This window comes from Musca autumnalis, unplaced genomic scaffold, assembly GCF_047663935.1.
Source record: "Musca autumnalis isolate F117 unplaced genomic scaffold, ASM4766393v1 scaffold_1, whole genome shotgun sequence".
In the NCBI taxonomy this organism is placed as follows: domain Eukaryota; kingdom Metazoa; phylum Arthropoda; class Insecta; order Diptera; family Muscidae; genus Musca; species Musca autumnalis.
This window is the reverse complement of record NW_027411644.1, coordinates 157,307,064-157,329,218: the sequence shown is the minus strand read 5'-3', so window position 1 is coordinate 157,329,218 and position 22,155 is coordinate 157,307,064. Positions and strand designations below refer to the sequence as shown.

Sequence of the window (22,155 nt, the reverse complement as noted above, 5' to 3'; positions counted from 1 at the left end):
TGGTATATGAAAATTATATTTTTGAAACTTTCTAAGCATTTTTTATGAACTAACTTTTTTCTCTAAAACAAATAGTTTTAGTAGAATCGGGGCTCTTTTAAACAAGCCGAAAACATTGGAGGATAATATAGATGTATACATTTCTTCCAATCGCTCGGAAAAAAGAGTCCTACAACATTCCTAACGAATCTCTGAATTTAAGTTTCTCAACCAAAATCAAAAATACAAAAAATCTATTTTCGCTAATTCGATAAATTGCTTGCCGAGTTTTACGTAAATTCTTGCAACCCCTGGTAATAAGTGGGTTAAATATGAATCATCTGAAAATGTTGCCGTTGACTTCGTGTGGATTAATTTAATAAAAAAATTGCCAAATTATGTTATATGATAATTGAGGACTTTTATCCTGGCTCTCATTAAATGTTGTCAGTTTCGTTTAGAACAATCATAGTTTTGGATTTATCTTAAACAGTACTGAATTGTCTTTTTATTTTTATCTAATTCCAAAAAAATAAACGATTTTGTACTTCTTAAAGATAATTCTCTGGTTTTCTTAAGCTAATTGAAACTTAAGTCGATCCATATCAATTTTGATTTGTTTGAGCTTTTCTTAGCACACATTCGTTTTCGAAAAAAGTTAAGATTGTCTGAAATATTTATTGGGAAAACGACGTAACAACTTTTTAAAAAATATGCTTTCAAAACATCTCACACCTAAAGGTTTTTTTATACCCTCAGCCTTTAGGCTAGAGAGGCTATATATGAGGCCAAAAATGTGCCTCATCGAAATAAGGGTTTAGAGTCTAAACTAAACTTTAAACACCAAGTATGTTTGGACGAAATTAGTTTCAGATAATTTGAAGTCAATTTAGCCATGTCCGTCCGTCTATATGTCTGGCTGGTGCGCACGATAACTCTCGAACGGATCAACCGATTCGAACCAAATTTTGGTTATCGTAATAGGTATTTTGTCCAAGCTTAGTTTAAGTTCAAACTGCCTGCCCACAAAACTTCAATTTTTTCCGTAAAATGGTGTGAACGATAACTCTCGAAGAAAGCAATTGATTTGGCCCAAACTTTGCACAACGTATTATTCCTTCCAGATATATATATCGGGTTCGAATATGAACTATATCGGTCCACTCCTTCGGTTACCACCTACACAAAATTCGGATAAAGTGAAGATTAAGAGCACCTATCGGATTGTTTTGGAATTTTTTTCTGTAGGTTGTTCTTGCGGATCCCAAACGAAATATTGATCACATAAAATCATCCAAAACTTAACAACATCCATCACTGTTCCACTGAAGCTTTTCTTAATTTTTGATGTTTTTGTATGACATTTCAATATATTTGTGCACAGTGTTCTGTATCTTGTTTATAATTCATCCTTTCATTCCTTTATTATGTGCAACATTTCTAACATAGCACAGTGGATCCACCCATTGGCCAAAAATAAAAAAATGAATGTCAAAATTTTGGTATAACATCTGGCAACTCTGACAGCTATGATATGGGCCTTTTTAAAAATATATTAGTTTTTATTTCATTCGAACGCGATCTTCTTAAGAAAAGCTTCAAAAGTCGGAACATTTGACTAATATTTTTTGTTGTGAGTACAACCTATGTTTTAAGTGCAAGCAAATATATTCAAAATATCGCGAAACTAATACGCATAGCAAAATATTATAAAAGATTTTGAAGGAGGAGATAATAGCTTAATTTTCATTAAAAAAATAGTGTTTTAGGGTGTTGTGGAATTCTAGTTAGCTGCATATTTTCTTAGTGCATTTTGTAATGCCAATTCGATCATATACTTAAATTTGACCTAAGGTTTTAGTTATTATGCCCACCAGTGCCCATCTCGGGAATAATTTTCCAAAGTAGGTTATGGTTTTAAGATTATTCATTATTAAAATCAGCTGCCATCTAGTGCCAGACTATAAATGGTGAGTTACTGACTAAAGCTGCCCTAGAAAAGGGTTTCTATGGATATATTTGCGTATAACTCTGTTATCTGACCACGTACTTTAACATAATTGGCGTCAGTGGCAAGATGAAGAAATCTTCTTCCGAATTAGTCTTACGTTGGCGGTACGTGCCTTCCAGGAAGAACGCTATTAGATCTATTTTAAAAATTTTACCAATTTTCAGACAAAAATATTGATTTTTTAATCCGCTAAATTGGTTGGATTTTATGTTGTGTTAATAAAATTAAGAGCACATTAAATTTTTTCGCCAGTTCGTCATTTCTATTTTAAATAAACCAGGACCACAAAATACAGTAAACAATAATTTTTTTCTTTCTGTAAATTTTTCAATTTTCCACTTAATGATTTTCTTAGAAAATAGTAGAGTTCTAAAATATGAGATTAGCTTTGTTTTGCGGTGCATTTTTAAATTGAAAATTCAAAATTTCTACAACGAAATCATCAAACATCCACTTATTTACTTCTATAATGCACGATTTATGCGGCTTAATTTCAATCGTTTTTGTGTGGCAAACCACTTGTCAACACTCATCTTTCATCCTTTAAATTTAAACAGCTAAATATAACAATAGCATTATAAAAATATGTCATTGAAAATATATAATACTAGCGGACCCGGCGAACTTCGTCTCGCTATTAAGGAATAAAATTTCATACAAAAACTCAATTTTCGATTTTTCCAATTTTCCGACTTTTCCAGAGAGATTTTCCAAAATTTTCTTCCGTAAAGACCTTCTCCTCGAAAATACGAATAACTGACAAAAAATTTTGCAGAAATCGGCCTAGCCGTTCTCATTTTATGAATTACTATACATTTTTTACACCATTTTTATATATATATAGATTTATTTTTTAATTGAGATGTCTGTCAGTACAACAACAACAAGTTAATATTTTTATTGTAACAACTAATTTTTGTGGACATTTCAGAATCACAACTCTTGAATAATTATAACACATTTTTAACATTAACATTTTTGTGGGCTAAAAATAGATGAAATGTGGTCAACATTCACATAATAGAGTTGTCGTCCGCTTACTCAAATTTCATGAAGAAAATGTGAATGACAAATTTATTAAAACGAAAAAAAAAACAATTTCGAAGATTTGACCCCGAACAAGTAAATTTCCTTCTTTTTGAGCTAGGCAGGCAGGCGGCTAATTCGAAATTTCATTGAGTAAAAAGATCAACACCAAACAATGGAAATAATGTCCATGTTGTTGCACACACAGACACTGTATGTGTGCATTGAGATAATTTCGAAGTTCATCTCTGATGCTTAAGTGTTGGGCTCACTCTCCTGCAGAGAGTTAGGATAAAACATGTTTTTTCGAACATGGCTGTGTGTTGGCTCGCTCTCTCAACGGAAATTCTTCTCCCATATTCGAATAGAGCGGAAGAAGAATAAAACAAATGGCCACCCTTTACTTGGGTGCCAATGTAAAGAAATGAGAAAGATTGATGTATCTCCTTGTTTGCCATTGGCCCATTAAGTGAAGTGGGATGTTGCCTTAACTTGGTGTTTTTTATGACTACTATTGCTTATCTTTTCTGTTACATGGCGGCCGGCGTGTGGCAGTGCCACCAACAAAAAATGTAAATTGGAATGAAGCTTGCTTAATGTCTGTTTAATAGGGAGATACAATAAAAATGAGCGTTTGCGTGGTTGTTGTTTTTTCCTGTTTTCTTTCCCTGAGTATGGGCCGCCACCTTGCTCGCTATGTGTGAGTAGGATAGTGGCTTTGTTGCTGCGCTACGTTGTTGTGTGTAGTTTTTTATTATTGATGCTCTGATATTTTTGATTTGAATTATAACCAAATAGTCAAAGTGAAACATTGGCGCTTTGAGCACGTCCACGCGGGTAAAACAAAGCACAAAACCTCCAACAACAAACAAACACCTTACTTCAAGAAAAAAAGTAATAAATTATTTAGTTGTTTTTTATTCTTTGCTATTCTTCGAACGTATGATTTGTAATAAAATAAAACAACAACAATAATTAATCATAAAAAATATAAACAAATGTAAAGAAAAAATATTATGAAATAAAAAAATATTCAAAGTTATTTTCATACTGATAAACAGTGCAATAAGTTTTTCAAATAAACAAATTTTGATTAATATCTAATCTAACAACAACAAAAAATAAGTAATAAATTATTTTGTGAAGAAATTTTGAAAAGTCAACGGGAGTAATCTGCGGCTCGCATCTAGACATTATAATCATCATGCTAATGCGGTGGATTGTTAACAGAGTGTTTTAGTGGTTCATTATTGATGGCGATTAAAATGAATTTTCTTGCTGATGAGTGATCATAAATCTACCATGAAATCTTTGAGGGCATGCTGTTGATAATGATAATGATTTATAGACACACAGGGAAATAAAGAACAGCATCAAGTGAAAATTTGCGCTAAAAGCAGAAACAAAATTAAGACAAATAATAAAGTGCTAATAAAATATTTGATTTATTACAACAACACACATTTGCAAGTGCATTTTCAAAAACAAAAAATTTCGTAAGCAACAGTTGTTGTAATTGTCTTGTCAGGTAGCAAAGGGTCAAGTGTCCCTGAACTCTGCGACTCTCTGGCTGTGGACCGGAAGATTGTTCGATCGCCCAAGTTAATGTTAATCCAATACATAAAAATTGAACCCCTTAAATGCCAAGGATTAAGTGACAAACAAGTGTAAACCCATTTCATCTGCTAAAGGGATAAACTGCAATAAATTTTCAAAAGTCATTATCTTTGTGTGTCCGCGCTATTGACATTATGACAGCAGATCAACTAAGGACAGTGAGATTAAAATCTAAATTACAAAAACAATAACAATAACTAACATAGACACAATACAACACAAAATAAAGCAACCAACAACAACAACGAGTGGTAATTGTAGCAAAAGTGTAAAACTTGTCATCGCTATTATTATTGGCAACAATTTATGACTTTCCTGTGGACTTTAAAACCAGAACACAAACTAAATTGCAAACGGCTAAAATCACCACCACCACTACCACATCAATACTCCGTTCTAAAATTCAATTTTATTTCAAAGTGCACCAATACACTGGAAATGTTTTGCCGGTATTGAATGCTACATTTAACTCTTGCACACACACATCCAAAACTATTTATTTGCTCCTTCCTTAAAGGGCAAACTAAACTCTTTTACTTCACCTATTTTCAACTCTATAATGAACATGGTCATAATGATGACAATAGTTAATTCAAGACTTTAAGAGACAGACCTCAACATTGTGGAAAATCCAAACGTATCAACAAAACCAAACATCATCTGTTCATGTGCGTATCGATCGCTGCTCGCAAGTCGAAAAACAAGAAAATAACGTCGGCAATTTTATCTTCAACGATCATCGGCATTTGTTTCTTTCGTTCGTAGTTTTTCCGGACATTTGTTAAAATTATTTAACCCCCTGGTTTTTATATAAAATTCTGATAAAAACAAAATTTAATATAAAGAAATTACAAACATTTGTGTGAAAATTTCAAACCTGCTGCTGCTGCAACCTGCCGTCGCAACATTCATTATTGTTTCTTTTTCCACCATTGCCATTGTATTAATTGATTTATGACCTGGCCGCCTTTGCAAACTCAATGGAAATGGACACATGTTTTGTATTTGTGAAATGTTATAACAATGTTGTGGACCTTCTTTAAAACGGGAATTAACAATTTATTATAGCAATTGAAAGTGTTGATTTTGTATTTTTCTTATAGAAAACTAAATACAATGAATGTTTGCAATTGATAAATAAAAAATAAATTGTTTGTTAGTGAAAATAATAAATAAATTATTAAACGAATAATAAAAACCAGTCATTCCTAAAACTCAAAAAAGTATTAAAGATTTTAAAGAAAAATAAAATAATTTCAATAAAGCAGTGAACTTTTGGATATTGCAGGAGACACAACATCAAATAATTGGTAAGTAAAAAATGGAAACTAAAAAATAAGTAAAAATGGATACTAAAAATAATTAATAAGGACCAATTGATTTTAATTTAAAAATTTAATTTGGGAAATTTTTGCGTAAGTGGTTCAAAATATATTTCTTAATAATAAATCAGGGATATATAAAATATAGCTTCTACACATAACATATCAAACAGTTATAACACGGGTGCTTATTAAAAACTTATTAGCACATTCCAACATCCCACCCCATTATATTCAATGTAAACTTAAACTTTGTGTGTTCGTGGAAGAAAGACTTTCTCGAAGGAACGAACATATGACTCTCAAATATTTTCACCAGATCCCGTTCTAAGCAAAAATTTTATGGGGTTACCCACACTTATCGAAAAGTACGTTTTACCTCGAAATGGCATTTTTGAAGCCGATGGGCACTCTAGCTTGAAAACGAGTTGACCGATCACCATATATTTTTGTGGGCTTATCAGTACCTACAAAAGTTGTCTCGATTTTATAGGTTTTTGTTTTTGTCTCAAAAATGGGCCCTTTTTTAATTAAAATCGAAAAATTTACTTTTTTCGATGTGGATATGTTTTTAATTACCTCTTGTAAACGCATTTAGAATGTAAGGGTCAAACTGTCTACCCGATAAACTCCTCTTTCCCTCTCTCCTGAATTTTCGGGTCATTATTTCGAGATGTATAGATGTATATGTACCACGCTAGTCGAACAGAGATTGACTTTTAAAAGAAAACAAGTAAAAAAGTATCAGTCGGCTTGGCCGACAGAGATATACCCTCAGCGTAAGACCTAAAGAAAAGAATAACATACAATACTTCTGATGTCTATATAATACGATGTACAACGTTTGAATCAAATCGGTTTTTCCCTTCGAGGGTTATCTTACGTAATACCCAGTTTAATTGGTGCCGACCGGCTTTGTGGAGCTTTTAGACCATTATCTCAAGAACTAAGGATTTGCCCCGAAAAAAACAGGTACCGTCGTAAAGGGGAAAGCGAATACAAGTTATTACACCAAAAATCAAGGGGATTCGAAGGCCAAAGATTGGACCGATTCGGCTGATCGTGTTCGAGAGTGATCCGATACAATGGTGCCATAGGGATTTTTACAGCTTCCGGACCATTTTTTTTTAGGAAGTATGGGCTTGCCTCTGAAAAAAACGTGTACTGTCGTAATAGTGGCAGCGAATAAAAGTTGTTACAAAAAGAAGCAAAACGATTCGAGAGCAGGCCTTAAACTGCACTTTTCCCAAATTTTGTGTGGGAGGTACTTCTTCGTGTACCGAAACCTGTATAGTCCATATTTAAACCTGATCTATGTCCCGTAGAGACTTTACGATGTGAAAAATACTACCTTTGAGAGTTGTCGCGCGCACAATTTTAGCGAAAAGTTTTTATCTTTCGTGTGGGAGGTACCTGAAAGAGTGAACCGATATGGCCCATCTTCGAAGTTATACTAATTCTGGACAAAATATTACGAAGGCCAAATTTTGGACCGAATCGGCATATCCGTTCGAGAGTTATCTTGCGATCCAACCACTATACACGGTGTCATTGCGTTTTTTGCACCTTTCAGGCTATTTTCTCAGGAAGTGTGGACTTGCCCCGGATAAAACTTATACCGTCGTATGAAGGGCAGTGAATAAAGGTTACAACAAAAATCAAAGCGATTCGAGAGCAGGTTTTAAACTGAACATTTCCGAAATTTTGTGTTGGGGGTACCTGAAGAGTCCATATTGGAACCTCATCTAAGTCTGGTAGAAATTTCATGATGTGCAGAGAATAGACCAAATCGGTTACTCCCTTCAAGAGTTATCGTGCGCACAAATTTTCCAAATATTTACGAACTTTTGTGGGGGAGGTACCGTAAGGAATGGACCGATATAACCCATCTGCGAACTTAAACTAAGTTTGGACAAAATATGACGAAAGCCAATTTTGGACCAAATCGGTTGATCCGTTCGAGAGTTATCGTGCGCTCCAGCCAGACAGACGGACGGACATGGCTAAATCAACTCCAAATTGTCTGAAACGGATTTCGTCCAAACATACTTGGCACACTTTGCCCGTACGAAAGTGTATATACTCTGTATTTTCAATTTTTTTCTGATGATGTAGATTATGCCGAAGAATCACCATATATTTAATTTTATAAAACAAATACAGTCGAAAACGCTTATAACGACGGTAGAGGGACCCACGGAATTGGTCGCTTTAACCGATATGTCATTAAAAGCGATTGTTTTTTTGAGTGAGTTATTTGCATTTAAAGATGTACGTAACCCCCCGTTTACACATGCAAGTGGCAGTTCGAAAAATACCAATACACTCACACATATTCACTGCCACACCAACTAACAACCTCACTGCCGACAAAATTTCCTTGTCAGTAATCAATGTAAGTGCTTTGAAAGTAACTTCAATTTTTTACCGAACGTTTACACATGCAAGTGTCAGTTCGAAAAAAATTGAAGTTTCGACTATAATATGAGGCGTTCAGAGCACACTTCGACTAACTCCATAAAACAAAAAGTTGAGAAAAGCAATGATGAAATGTATATTGTTTTTTAAAATTCCCCTGATTATATGGATTCAAATATATAATGTAGAATGCATAATAGCAGGTATAGCTTTCATCTAACGGTATATAAAATAAAATAAAAACAATAGTCAACAAACAATCGTTAGTAATGTTGTGGTAATGGTGGAGTTAATCGAAGTGTGCACTGAAAAAAGTAATAAAGTTAGGTCTTGAATTTTTTTATTAACGAAAAACTTAGTTTTTTGCTCATATATTACAGGTTTTACATAAAAATTAATGTTGGCAGTTCAGTTATAAAACAATATTTGTAATTAATTCATGGTAGCGTCATTCTTCATTCTTCATGGCTAGGTTTACGACGTTTCCGACGTATGTAATATACGTCAAAAATATATGTTATATACGTCATAATAAGGCCATCTATGGTTTCAACAAAAGCCGAAAGGACATTGCATGTAAAAATGTACACGTTGCGAGCAGAGCTACATTTGAATGTGGAGTTAATCGAAGTGTGCACTGAAAAAAGTTGCATATTATTCAGTGGTCAATAAAAACTTGTTATTTAAAGGTGCTCATCCTTATTATTCAGAAAAGATATTATAATCATAAATAGATATGGCGATATCAAAGGCTTTGACACTAAAATCTCAAATTTTTCAAAAAGTGCAGTTAGTCGAAGTGTGCACTGAGCGCCTCATATGTATACACAACTGTCTGCAAGTTACTTGCATGTGTAATCCTTTGGTAACAATGATACTCAATCCGAACATACTAAACTGAGATCATTCCGACGTCTATATTTTAGAGTATTTATGGCACACCGAACTTCAGGGTAGAAAAAACTTTGTGCAGGATACCAATATATTCAATCGAAATAGCAGCCTTTTTAGTTAGGGCCACATCTTCAATTTTGGAATGTGGAGTATTGACATTTCTGAAACTATATTGTTTTGTGGATGACTGATGGCTGACGAACATTAAAAGTATTCCAATTATTCCAATATTCAATTAAATGTTGATTGATTTTTTTGCCGATAAACGAATTGTCATATTTACAAACATTTTTATCAAACATTTCCCCAAACATTTTCAGTTTCTGGACATGACGGAAGTTTTTTTCTTCACGCTAGAGAAAACTTTGTGTAGGATATATACGATCGATAAGTCGGCTTTTAGGGCGGGACCACATCTTCAAGTTTGAATTGTAGTTATTGTAATTTCTGAAGCCCACTTGTTTTGTGGATGATTGATGACTGAAGAAAAAAGTTCACAAGGTTAAAACTGTCAATTCAAGTTTAAAGGTCTGTGCACCATTATCGATTTTTGGCTTGATATTTGAAATCAAGCAATTTAAAACTTTTTTTATTCACATTATCCAATAAAGATTTTTTGCTTATAATTCCATTTCAATTTAAAATTTTTCTTTACAAAAATCGATTAAACTTTAATTGTACAATCTATAATTTGTATAATAGTCGATCATTATCGTTAAATAAGAAAATTGACTTTTCGTTCTATGAATTTCTTCAAATCAGTTAAATATCGACATTGGATTCATCCCGTCACTTTGATGGCGGCCCAGTTTTATTCCGATATCGATTTAAGAGTTTTCTGAAGCATGTTAATGTCATTATGAATCATTTTCTTTTGTCGTTCAGATCGCCGGAGTTTATACATTAAAGAATCTTGTTGTTGTTGAATGAAATAAAGGATATGAAAAATATAAAGTCATGTGCATGTTGCCCCTTTATTTGACAATGTGCCAGAATCTGAAAAATTGTCGAAATCCCCGAGGAAACTCGATGAGAAGCATCGAGACGAACGACAGGAATTTTGTGAAGAAAAGGAACTACCAGGCTCGGAATGGTTTCAATTCCGTAATTTCATTTCGATCGTTTTTGTTTTAGCTTCTTCAGATTTCGATCGATTTTGGTGAATTTCGAAAATCGTATTATTTAGTATAAATATGGCAACATTAGAGGAATCAAAACAAAGACTTATGATTATAGAACACTGTAGAAGTGGGAATTGTGAAAATATTCTGCTTAAATAAAGTTTGTTTGTGCGAAAAGGAAGTTAATTTTTGTTGAAATATCAATTTCTTTATTGTTCCTGTAAGCGAGGCGCAAAGTAATCAACATAACATTGAAAAATACCATGTTTAGCGTTTTTTCTTTTTTGTTTTCTTTTATCTTTGCTTTAATTTATCATTCGTTATGCCAGATTGTTTTGTTTTTACAAATGTTCTCAGGAAAAAATTATGTGGCAATACTTTGTTAGTAATTGGTTTCGTTGGTTGAGAAATAATGGAAATTTTGCGAATTTTTTAAATAAAATAATAAAAAAAATATGAAATTAAATGTAATTTTGTTAATAAAACAAAATTTTTATTATTTTTACATGCTTCAAAGTGACATTTTACCAAAAAATGCAATTCCACTTGTAAAAGTGGTTTCATTCCGAAAAAAATCCGTTTTTCGGTTTCTGAAGAAACTAAATACGGAATCAATTCCACATTCGATCGGAATTCGTTTCAGTGACATGCCTCTTTATGAACGAAAGGGACTATATTATCGCAAGGTTTGGACATAGTTCCATGTCCTGAGTAGTTCTTTTGAACTAGTTCGTTCGCTAACATAAATCTATGCACTCGTCTATTTCTTTTAAAAAAAAATAGTTGAATATCTCTGACCTAATAGGACTGAAATAACAGGACTCACTTTTTACAAAGAAATTGACTATTCAAGATTGGGTAGAGTTGAACGAACTAGTTCAATAGTACTACTCAGGACATGAAAATATTTATTTCCTTTCTGCGTATTTACAATTTTGTATTGAATTTTTGCTATTAGAACAAATGTTGAGCTGTGTAATATATTTATGAATAATTTGACGATTTTCCAAAATTTGTTGACGATTTTTGAACAAAAACTGTCAGTAGCTAGTAGTTACCCAATTAGTCTGGAGTGAATTCATTCTCGTAGTTGCCGTATCAAAACATATTTTAAACAAAGTTGCTATCTTATCTAAATTTCTTACACCAAAAAGCGAAATATTTTAAATATACTATTTAAAGGTCAAAGCATACTAGTAGTGTGGCTACAAAACAGCAATTTAACAAAATTAGAAACAAACAAAAAAAAAACACCCATACACGCACGCATTCCTATGCAAATGTAAGTAACAACAAAAAATAGGGCCCCATTTTGGCATGGCATGTCTAAGAGACACCACAAAATCGTTCATTTTTTAACATTTGCAGCAGTTGGTGTTTTTAAGCTTTGTTATTGTTCTAGCTATAGCAATATATACATACATACATATATTTTTTGGTTAGGTCCCAACAAAAAAGAGACAAAGTGTATACAAACATTTGACAGTTAAAATAAATGTAGGCCGGCACTTATTGTACATATAGCAACAACAACAAAGTGACTAACTTGGCTGGCAGGCTGACAGATTTGTGCCCATAAAGGAAACTGACTGACTTGTGTCTAAAGTTTTTCTCGTTTTCCCCATTTCCATTGGCTTTTGTTTCATGTTGTTTCCTTTTTTTGTTATTATTGTTTTCATACTTGAAAATATAAAATATGAATATATTAAAACGCCATCTTGAGAATATGAAGAGGCATATAGTAGACGAAGTCTTTCAATAATGTTTTTCATTTTTATTCAGGCTTGCGTGTTATTAGTTGTCGTTTTTTTCATTTCATTCTTTCTTTCTTTATTGAAATCAAAGAAACCCCGACAACTAAATGTTACTGCAATTTGCTACTGGGCTTTTTTAGACAACACAATATACTTGCTATATTGTGTTGTTGAATTTATAACATTTAAAATATTGTATTGAGAATATTTGTTACTTTTCATTATGCTGTTGGGTGGGGAGTGGAGGGGGCCAAATGGTTTGGCTGTTCCATTGTGTTGTTGCAATGTAACATGGTAATAAATAAAATAAATTATTTTCTTGCCTTTTTTCGAAACGTATTCACAACCCAATCATAAAAAAGGACTTCAGTTAGTAAAGAAACCCAAAATCATAAATGTATTTAACAATTTGGTTGAAAGGTTCCATGACACAAGACATGATATATAGCTTGTTAAATAGTCAAACAATATGTGGTTCAGAAAAAAACGACAAACAAACCATTGTTGGGATTAACCATCAGTTTTTGTAAAAAATTTTATTCTTCTCACACGAATTGTCAAATTTTGTAGACCGATTTACTTGCTTTAGCGCAATTGTAGAGCGCTGATTTTTAAATGAGGAATTCTTAACGATATATGGAACGGGAATACGAAAAATTAGATGTGTATGTCTTCTGGGGGCAGAGCTATGGATGCGTAAATTATTACGAATATAGACGAACGAACAAAAATAAGTTACAAAAACAGGGGGTTAATTGTGGGGCAGCACATGACTTGGTAATATTTAAGCTATTTTGGAAATTGTTGTAATTACCAAGGTGACGAAATGGGGCGGGAGGGAAATAAAACTAAATAAAATAGTAAGAAAATTTAAAGAAACAGAGCTTTAAGATTGTTCCAAAAATGTTTTGAAATAACACAAATATCACCAAATTTATATGTATTTATTATTAAAATTTTATAGGAAAATGTTTTTTTTATTAAGGGGTTTCTTTTCATTTAGAACTCAATTCAACGAATTCAATTAAATGAGTATTTTTTTAAATCTGTCAATTTTATAGTCTGCCATTTACAAAATTTAAATAGAGAATCTAGTTCAACTGAAATGTTCATTTAAGATATCAAGTACAGGAATCGATAGTAGTTGAGGAAAACAATAAATTAATTCAAAATATTGGTAGATGTGAACATGGCGTGCTCCTAAGAAGACGACAATTGCAAATTTCTGGAAAAATAAATAGCAATTTCTCGGAAACTATAACAGATATTGGGTCCATTGTATAAAACGAGCTATTTTTCCTCAGGTGCTAAATTTCAAATAAATTCCATTTATTATTATAATTTAGTGGAGAAGAACTTTAGGCGCACCCTAAGGCGCCTGCTTTGTATTGGCTGAAATATGCCTATGAGTGTCCTCTTTCAGGCCATAAATACTTTTGTACTCCGTACGGACGGTACGTTAAATACTTTTTTTTAATTTTAAAAAAGAACATTGGTGGCGTTTTTATTGGGATAGCTCTGGCAATTTTGTTTTTCCAAATAGTCTGGGTTAATTCCATCGTTTTTCTTTCAATTTTTTAATAAAATGTTGACATTGTTCGCTAAAAGCCTATGGTTTCGATCCTCGCCGCAGGATCTCATGTTATTTGTTTCAAATATTGTGCGCCGAAGTTATTTTTCAATAACTTCTCCAACAAAAATATTAAAACAACAACAATGGGATTACGCCACACTAATCACACACTGATTTTTTAAAATTATTGAATAAAGAATTTTTATGTTTTTTTTAATGCATCATTTATACATTTTTTTAAAACAGAATTCTTAAATTTAATCTTAATTTTTTTAATAATTATTAAGGTTAAAAAAATAAAACGATTTTTAAATATTTGTTGAAAAGAATTTTAAAATTTAAACAAAAAAATTAAAATTATTTGTTTAAATTAAAATCTTTTTTATTTATAACTTAAATATAAATTAAAAAGAGTTTAAATTTTAATTAAAAAGAATTTTAAGATTTAAAAAAATAATCTTTTATAAATTTTTAAATTTTTTTCCAAACACATTAAAATTTTATTAAATATTTATTATTAATTAAAAATTCTTTTTTTCAACCAAAAAAAAAAAAAAATAATAGTAAAAATTCTTTCTTCAAAAATTTGAATTTTTTTAAATTGGTTTTTCTAATATTTTTTTAATTTTTTTAAAGAATTTTTCAACTAAAAAAGTTAAGTTCAAAAAAAGATTTTTAAAAGAATTTTTAACTTAAACAAATTTCAATTTTTTAATATGTATTTTAAATAACAATTTTAGTTTTCTATAAATTAAGTTGAAAAATTAAAAACTAACCTTGAATTTTTTTAAAAATAATGTTTAATTGTTTTTAAACAAAACAAAAAATTGAAAAAAATATCAAATTTAAACCGAATTATATCGTTTAGCCGGAAAAAATAATTTTTAAATTTAAAAAAAGTTAATTGTTTAAAAATATGATTTTTAAAAGAGTTTTTAAATTAAACAAATTTCAATTTTTTTCAAAATATTTTAAATAAAAATTTCATTTTCCTGTAATTAAGTTAAAAAAATTAAAAACCAAATTTGAATTTTTTTGAAAAGAATTTTTAATCTTTCTTAAATAGATTTTTTAAATTAAAAAAATAAATAAATTTAAACCGAATTTGATCGCACAATAGCCGGAAAACTGAAAACTGATCCCGAACAAAATATATGGTAACATGGGGCGCCTTCGCCACTGGGGCGGCTACGCCAGCGCCGATTTTCTCGCAAAATACAAGTGCTAGAAAAAAATCCGTTTAAAGCAAAATGGTGAGTTTAATGAAGATCTATCATCTCCCAAAAGTTGACAGTTGTGTCATAGGTATGATAGCGGACGAACGCGGTTTTGTGTTTTCAGGGTATTGGGAAAAATAATTATGGTAGATATTTTTTGTGATATCTTCTTTACCTTTTGTGATATCAAAAACATATTTTGTACCGTTAGAAGACAACTACTGAAGAATATAAATCCCAATAATTCGCATGAAAAAAGCAATTGCAAATGTCAATATATTAATATTATGAAATATGTAAGGGGTGGGGCGCCTACGCCATGATAGGGGCGTGGTGGGTTAATGTTAGAAATTTGTCATGTTTAACTTAAATTCTTTATACCATAGATATACTACACTATAATATGAAGTTAAAATCAAATATTATCCTAAACGTATCTTATTTTAGTTATATTATGATTTTTGTACCTAAATTCAAGACACCTACTTCAATTAACCGCTAGAATCGGTTACTTTTTGTGAATTTTAAAATAATTTTTGATTATTCAATAGAAAACATGTTACTTTTTTGTATAATGTTTATACTTAAGGAAGAAGTATGGTAAATTACAGTTGTAGAGTCCGTTGGAAAATGTTCAATATCGATGGCGAAGCTGCCCCATGGGTGGGAAGGCTTCGCCACTTTTTTGACATTTTGCAAATTCTCAAAAATAATATTTTAAAAACAAAATTATAAGTATTTATATATTAAAACTTATAGCCAAGATATGCAAATATCTGTACCAAAAATAATATTTGAAAAAACTTTAACGGTGTCGGTATGAGAACATTTTGAACAAAAACGTGGCGAAGGCGCCCCATGTTACCATATATGAAAATATCTTAATCCGTTCAAAAATTTACAGAATTTTGACCAGTAAAATGCGAATCTGAACCTCTTTGCGTCGCTAATATGTATGCTACGGAGAATGAAATAGGAACTACAAACTACATGAACCAATGGCTATCTTGGCTCTCTCCGAAAAAAAAATTATTGATAAGACCCGCTTTTTAAGGAAAAATTAAGTTTTTCTGGGTTCAAAACAACAAGAAAATCTTCGATCCAACAACAGGAAAATCTTCGACCCCAACGAGAAATTAGTTAAAATTTATATTAAGAAACGGGTTCCACCATGGTACAATGTTATGCACACCCGCCTTGCACGCTGAAGGTCGAGGGTTCGATTTCCCGGTCAGTCAACATCAAAATTTTCAACGGTGGCAAGATACTCATCAGTAATGTCGGCGGCATTTCCCGAGTATTTCAGCCATGTAAAACTTCTCTACAAGTTGTGTCTTAGGACACGCCGTTCGGACTCGGCAGTAGGTCCCATATCATTGAGCTAATATGAATCGGGGTGCATTCATTGATATGAGAGAAGTCTCCATTGTCCCGTATGGGATGTCTGTGGAACAATTATATAATATGAAAAAATTATCTTCGCCCTAACAGGCAAAACATTCAAAATAAATAAATCTGTTTGAGTCTCAGTCCACGTCCTCGAAAACATATGAAAAATGTTATCACGACGTTTTAGCGTTCAAAGCCCAACACATGACTTTCCAAGGCTGCGCTACAAACAGTTTGTCGTGGAAACCATGCAGGTTGAATGTGAAAAAGCTCATCACTGCAAACAACACATTGCATTTGAAAAATCAAAGCTCGATTGCAAATCATAGTCTCTTAACTACAATATTACAGTTACAGTATTAGAATAACTTCAGTATAAGCGTGAGTTTCGAAGCATTGTCAGAGAAGCCAATCCACAGCCGACATGTCTGATGAGCTGCCTAAACTAACAGCGAAACTGGACACACAATTTGGTGGTTGTGTGGGTTCGAATCTTCGGCTTTCTTTTTCCACTTGCAAAAAATCTTCGATCTTCGAGAAATTAAATAATTGAAATTTACTCTTTATTAATTTATATTTACTCTTCTAAATGTATTTAATAAAATTTAATACTAATTCACAATTAAAGTAAAACATTTAAAAACCTATAAATTAAATCTAAACAAGGCACCACCCCTTTTGTCTTGACAACAAAAACAATACATACAGACATACCTAATACAATTTCGTTTGAAATAGTATACGCATACCAGAAAATTGCGTGTCTCTTATCAAAAAGTCAAAGAATTTTCACTTCATTAAAGTGAATACAACCCAAAACGTCAGCAAAACTAACATAGAGTGGACATTTGGCCAATAATGAAATAATTAAGAGCCACCTAAACAAAGAATAATAAAATGTATATAAATACCCTTAGAAATTCACCCCATTTTTTGGTGGTGTTTGTTAGTAAGAAAGAATAAAAATTATAACCAAAAGGCAATGGATGAAAGAAAATATAAAGGAAAGAAATAGAAACTAGAATAACTTGATTCTAATTAAAAACTAAACATGAAACTTAAATCTCCAATGGTCACCTACGTGTTGTAGTCTGTGGGACGTAACCAACACTCAGCATTTTGGAAACTTGTTATAAATAAAAATTGGTTAGTTGGTTGGTTTTGAATACAATATGGCCCAAAATGAAACAAAGAAATGTGGCTTTGTTTTGCATGAACACCACGTTATGGCGTGTTAAACACCTTACATTACCATGTCTGCTGGCAAGATGACGTTTTATATAAATTTTGGTATAGAGGCAAACCCCCTGCTGTAGAGACTATGGTAACAAGAAAAATAGTATTTTTTCTATTAAAACACAATTAAAAAAGGGGGACCCAAACGGTATTCTTTTAATTTTCTTATAGCAACTTTCGAATAGTTTTCTAATGCCTTTTAAAATGCAACAGCAGTAGGGCCTTAATCTCTCCATGGTAAACAGCATAAAGTGTTTTCTAACTCTACTGCTGGTAGCCAATTTTATTATTGTTTGTTTATATAGGCAGCCTAATGATGACCAGTTGGAAATTATTTTTAGTTGCTCTAACTAAATTTGAATGAAATTTAAATTCCCCTCTTTGTTTGAATACCATGCAAACCTTAGAGCCTTAGTGACACATGTGTTTTGTTACAAAAACTATTGTTTTAAGCCCTTAATAAGTAAACCCAAAACATTAGTCCAACATATTACGTCAAGACTGTTCGTTGTTTCACAAAACTAACAACAGGGGTTTTGAATTTTTGTTCGCCAAAACGAAAGGGATTAGCCTTAAAACAACAACAACACCAATAACAATATAAAGACACTTGATATAGGTTTGACTTCTTTTTATCAAGCGATCCTATAGGGTCTGTGTCGCCGTATGTCTGTCCCTGTGTGTGTCTTTTAGAAAAGGAAAGTGAATGCAGTTTCACTTTCACTATAAAATTGTATCCTCTTACAACACATGTGTTAAACAAACATCGTTTTCCCTTTGCTGTAGAGTTATTCATTTTGTTGTTGTTGTAGAATAGTGTCTGATTGTCAAAACTATTGCATAATGTAGGTACAACAAATACTAGAGAAAACAGCAGCAGCAGCACCAAGCAGTTGCAATTGGCCGACCTCAAAAGGCGGCAAGCGGCGGCATATTTTGTGTGTTTGCGCTCTTTAAGTTAAAGAGGGTCAATAGTTTTAACTAAGTCAGTTAGTCAGGCTATTCTAAATTGAATTCCTGGGGTGTTAATTGTCTTGATAAAACCGATGGGAAGTCACTTTCATTGCAACAAAATTCCTACATATGCGCAGCCGAACATGGGAAAACAAACTCTTGGAAATTAACGTTTTTTGCGGCAAAGGTTTTGATTCAATACTTTTGCTGCTTAATTTGATTAAAGGATTTAGGGAGATAAGGATTCATTTCAACTTTCTCTTTCAGGTGGCCTTTTGAAATTGAAAATCTACCGCTGATAGTTCAGTTTATTTTCAGAAGAAAGTTTTTATTATTTTATTTTCAGAAGAAAGCTGCAATTCTGTGGTAATGAAATCTAGATTTTTTAATGTTTATATTTTTCACATTTTCCCCGTTCTTGTATTGAAATCTAAAGTTGAAGTAATTGGTTTCAAATTTAAATGTCTGTTCCAGAACATATAAGAATCTACAAATATTAACAACGATAATAATTTTTCCATTATGATATCGGAAAAATAGTAAAAATTAATAGATTCTAGCGGTTCTGGAACAGACCATAAACTGATTAGGTTTTTTTAAGATTGCAGAAAATTTTTACTATTTTTTTTTTTCGATATGATAAAGGAAAAATGTAGATTCTTGCAGGTTCTGAAATACATATATTACATTCAACATAACCTATAAACACATCTCCCACATGTCCTTGAACAGTAGCAACATCGGCAATCAACAGATGTGGTATAACACTGTAATTTACACTCCCAAAATCCAAAAAATAACAAATTCCCTTTCATTCATTGATATTTACAATGATTTTTCGTTTTTTTTTTCTCCTGAAACAATAACTAACCTAATATCATAACATAACCTAACCCAATACCAAACATAAGATAAACAAACATAACCAACAATAACAATAATAAACAACTACAACACCATAAAGAGAGATAAATGTCATAAATCATCAAATGTATGAAATATAAGTATGGATATTCTTCCTCTTTCACTCTCCCTCAAGACTCACTCCTCCTCCAAAACATCACGACGGCATAGCAGTCAGCATGAGTAGCGCTCTAAGTTGACCTCGAAAGAAGAAGTCGAACAAGACGAAAAAAAACTCACACACCAACCCAAAGATATGACACACAATAATACACCATACCTACCGAGGAGGAAGAAGAACAAAAAAACCGCAACACAAAAAACAATAACTAGCAATTATCATTTTCATAATTATTACATAACAAGCCCACTTGAACAAAACAACAAGCCTGACGACTAGATAACACCATAAAAAGGGGCAACCATGAAATATGAACATAAATACAATACATTCATAACTATAATTGAAAGTGTGTGTGTTTTTTGTGTGAATGTTCGACGGCAAACAATACAAAAAAGGACAAAGGACAAACGAGTAAAACAATGCCAAACGTTAATGGTTACAGCAGCAAGCAAATGCACAACAATCATAAATGTCATACGCAATGAACGAAAGAGACGCAAGTGGACCAAACGACGAACTAAACATTAGGTGTGTACGATAACCCAATAATTTGTACAAATTCGTACAAATTTTTGCTGAATGCTGTTCGATAACAAAATTATCCAGCAAAAGAGAGCGAGTTTGGAGAGATTTTTGGAGAGTTTTGTGACTGAGAACTTGCAAATTTTTGCTGGGAAAATTTGTCCCGCAAAAATTTGCAAGTCTGATCAGCTGACTTTTAATCACCTGTTAAATGTAAACAACTCGAAATGTTAAAATTTTTGACCAAGAAAATTTCACAATTGTACATTTTTTTAGATTCTAAAGCGTTCTGGATAGGATTAAAGCATTAAATAAGTAAACTGCAATTATAAAATTTATGTTTTTGTTCCGTTTGGTTTAAAATATCGAAAGAAACAAAAACAAATTTCATACATTTTCGGAAACAGCTGACTTTCTTGCAAGTTTTTGCAAAATGCTGTTCGATAACTCTCTGCAATTTTTCTTGCTTGAGAGAGTAAAATTCACTGAGAGAGGTTGCTGGAACTGACTGAGTAATTATTGGTGGGAAAGTTATCGTTCACACCTATTAACGTTCAATCATATTTTAACAGTGTTGTCCACCTTTTGGCGTTTCGAAAAGCGTTAGAAGCAAAGTAATGTGTTTGATATACACTCCGGTTCATCTGAATAGAACCAACCAATTTTGCCTACAAATACCGTTATATCTAACGATACGAGAGGAATTGAAAATTATATGTTTGTGGCCATGTCAATACATAACCTGTTTCACAAATGCGTTATAAAGGTACTTTTTATTCGCTTTATGAAAAAATGTCAATATATTGGCATGTTTAAATGGTTCACCAGGATAGAACAACCCTAAGAATTTGCACAAATCATTTGTCAGATGTGGAAAACTTTTACAAAAAACTACTTATAATTAAAAATAATGACCATGAGTGTTCATTGCCAACAAATATTGGGCAAACAAATTGTATTAGGGTCTTGGAATATGATGAAAATCTATACTTAGAGCTCAAAACGGATTCTTATGTAGAAATCGATAGAAACAATTTACAAATTCAAAATTGTATACTGAATTGGGTTCAATATTTTCAAGACTACAATAAAAGTACAAAGAAATCTAATTTTAAAGCTTTATAACTTCGAAAAATCTTATTTGGAGTCGAGCTTAATGATCGATAATTTTTGCAAGGAAAATGAAAGCCGAAGATACGAACCCAACCCAACCACCACTATGTGACATGTTTCGCCTTTGGTAGATGCTCATCAGATATATCGGCTGTGGAATGGATGTGCGTAAAGATAAAATAGATTTTAACTAGCAGAGACAACAACCACATTACTAGGGGTATAACAGTTGTATAATAGATTCGTACTAGGGTAAAAACGATTTTGAAAAACGGTTTTCAAGGATATATGTTTTAGACTATAGCTCAGGATCTAGAAAAGCTATGCGCGTACGGAAAGTTGCGTTGGACAGATGAAGGTGTACAGATTTTCATATTGTGGAAATTTTGAGATATCAGCTGTTTACACTATGCAACACTGAAAATGCAGACAACTTCTAGTATGCATTTTTTGAAAGTACATATTTTGACTACAAAACCCTAGTAGGGTTTTGTCCTGTCAGATCCAGTTCGGATTTTATGGCCTCATCTAAACCGGGCTAAATCTACAATTTTTTGTATTTATCAGGCCTTTATCTCAGAAACGAATATGAATTTGGCCTTGCTGTCGTTAGCAATATTGTAGCCCTAAACTAGTAGAACTTATCTTTGGAAAAAGCCACATAAGAAAAACTCGATCTACGGCATCAAAATCTTTAAAATATAGACAAAAATTCTGGTCAGTATCGGCTAAACTATTGGGAGTTGAACCAAGTAACCTTTAGCCAAAATCTTCCAAATAAAGGTCTCAAAAATTCTTTAGAACATTCTGAAACTCTAAAATGCTTACTTCATGTTGCTTCAGCGGTACTTTGCATCATATCTTTTACAACACGTATTTCAAACACAGTTCACACCAACAGTTTATTCTCGCATTTCGTTGCAAAATGTACTGAAAACAACGGCATAGAGGCATTTTACAACAATGACATGTTCTGAAGAGT

At 32.2% G+C, this 22,155-nt stretch overlaps 1 protein-coding gene across 3 annotated transcripts in view; it reads left to right on the top strand.

The window, feature by feature from the left end:
- The window catches only part of Scr (homeobox sex combs reduced), an 89,869-nt gene that overhangs the window by 5,286 nt on the left and 62,428 nt on the right, over nt 1–22,155 (top strand). Inside the window, exons 1-2 of one of the 3 annotated variants that reach the window (XM_073958717.1) lie at nt 3,803–3,910; nt 5,737–5,943. The gene's annotated coding sequence lies outside the window, so the exon portion shown is untranslated. Of the gene's footprint in view, nt 1–2,580; nt 5,944–22,155 lie in introns of those variants that run through there. The other 2 variants (XM_073958718.1, XM_073958716.1) reach the window with 2 other exon arrangements.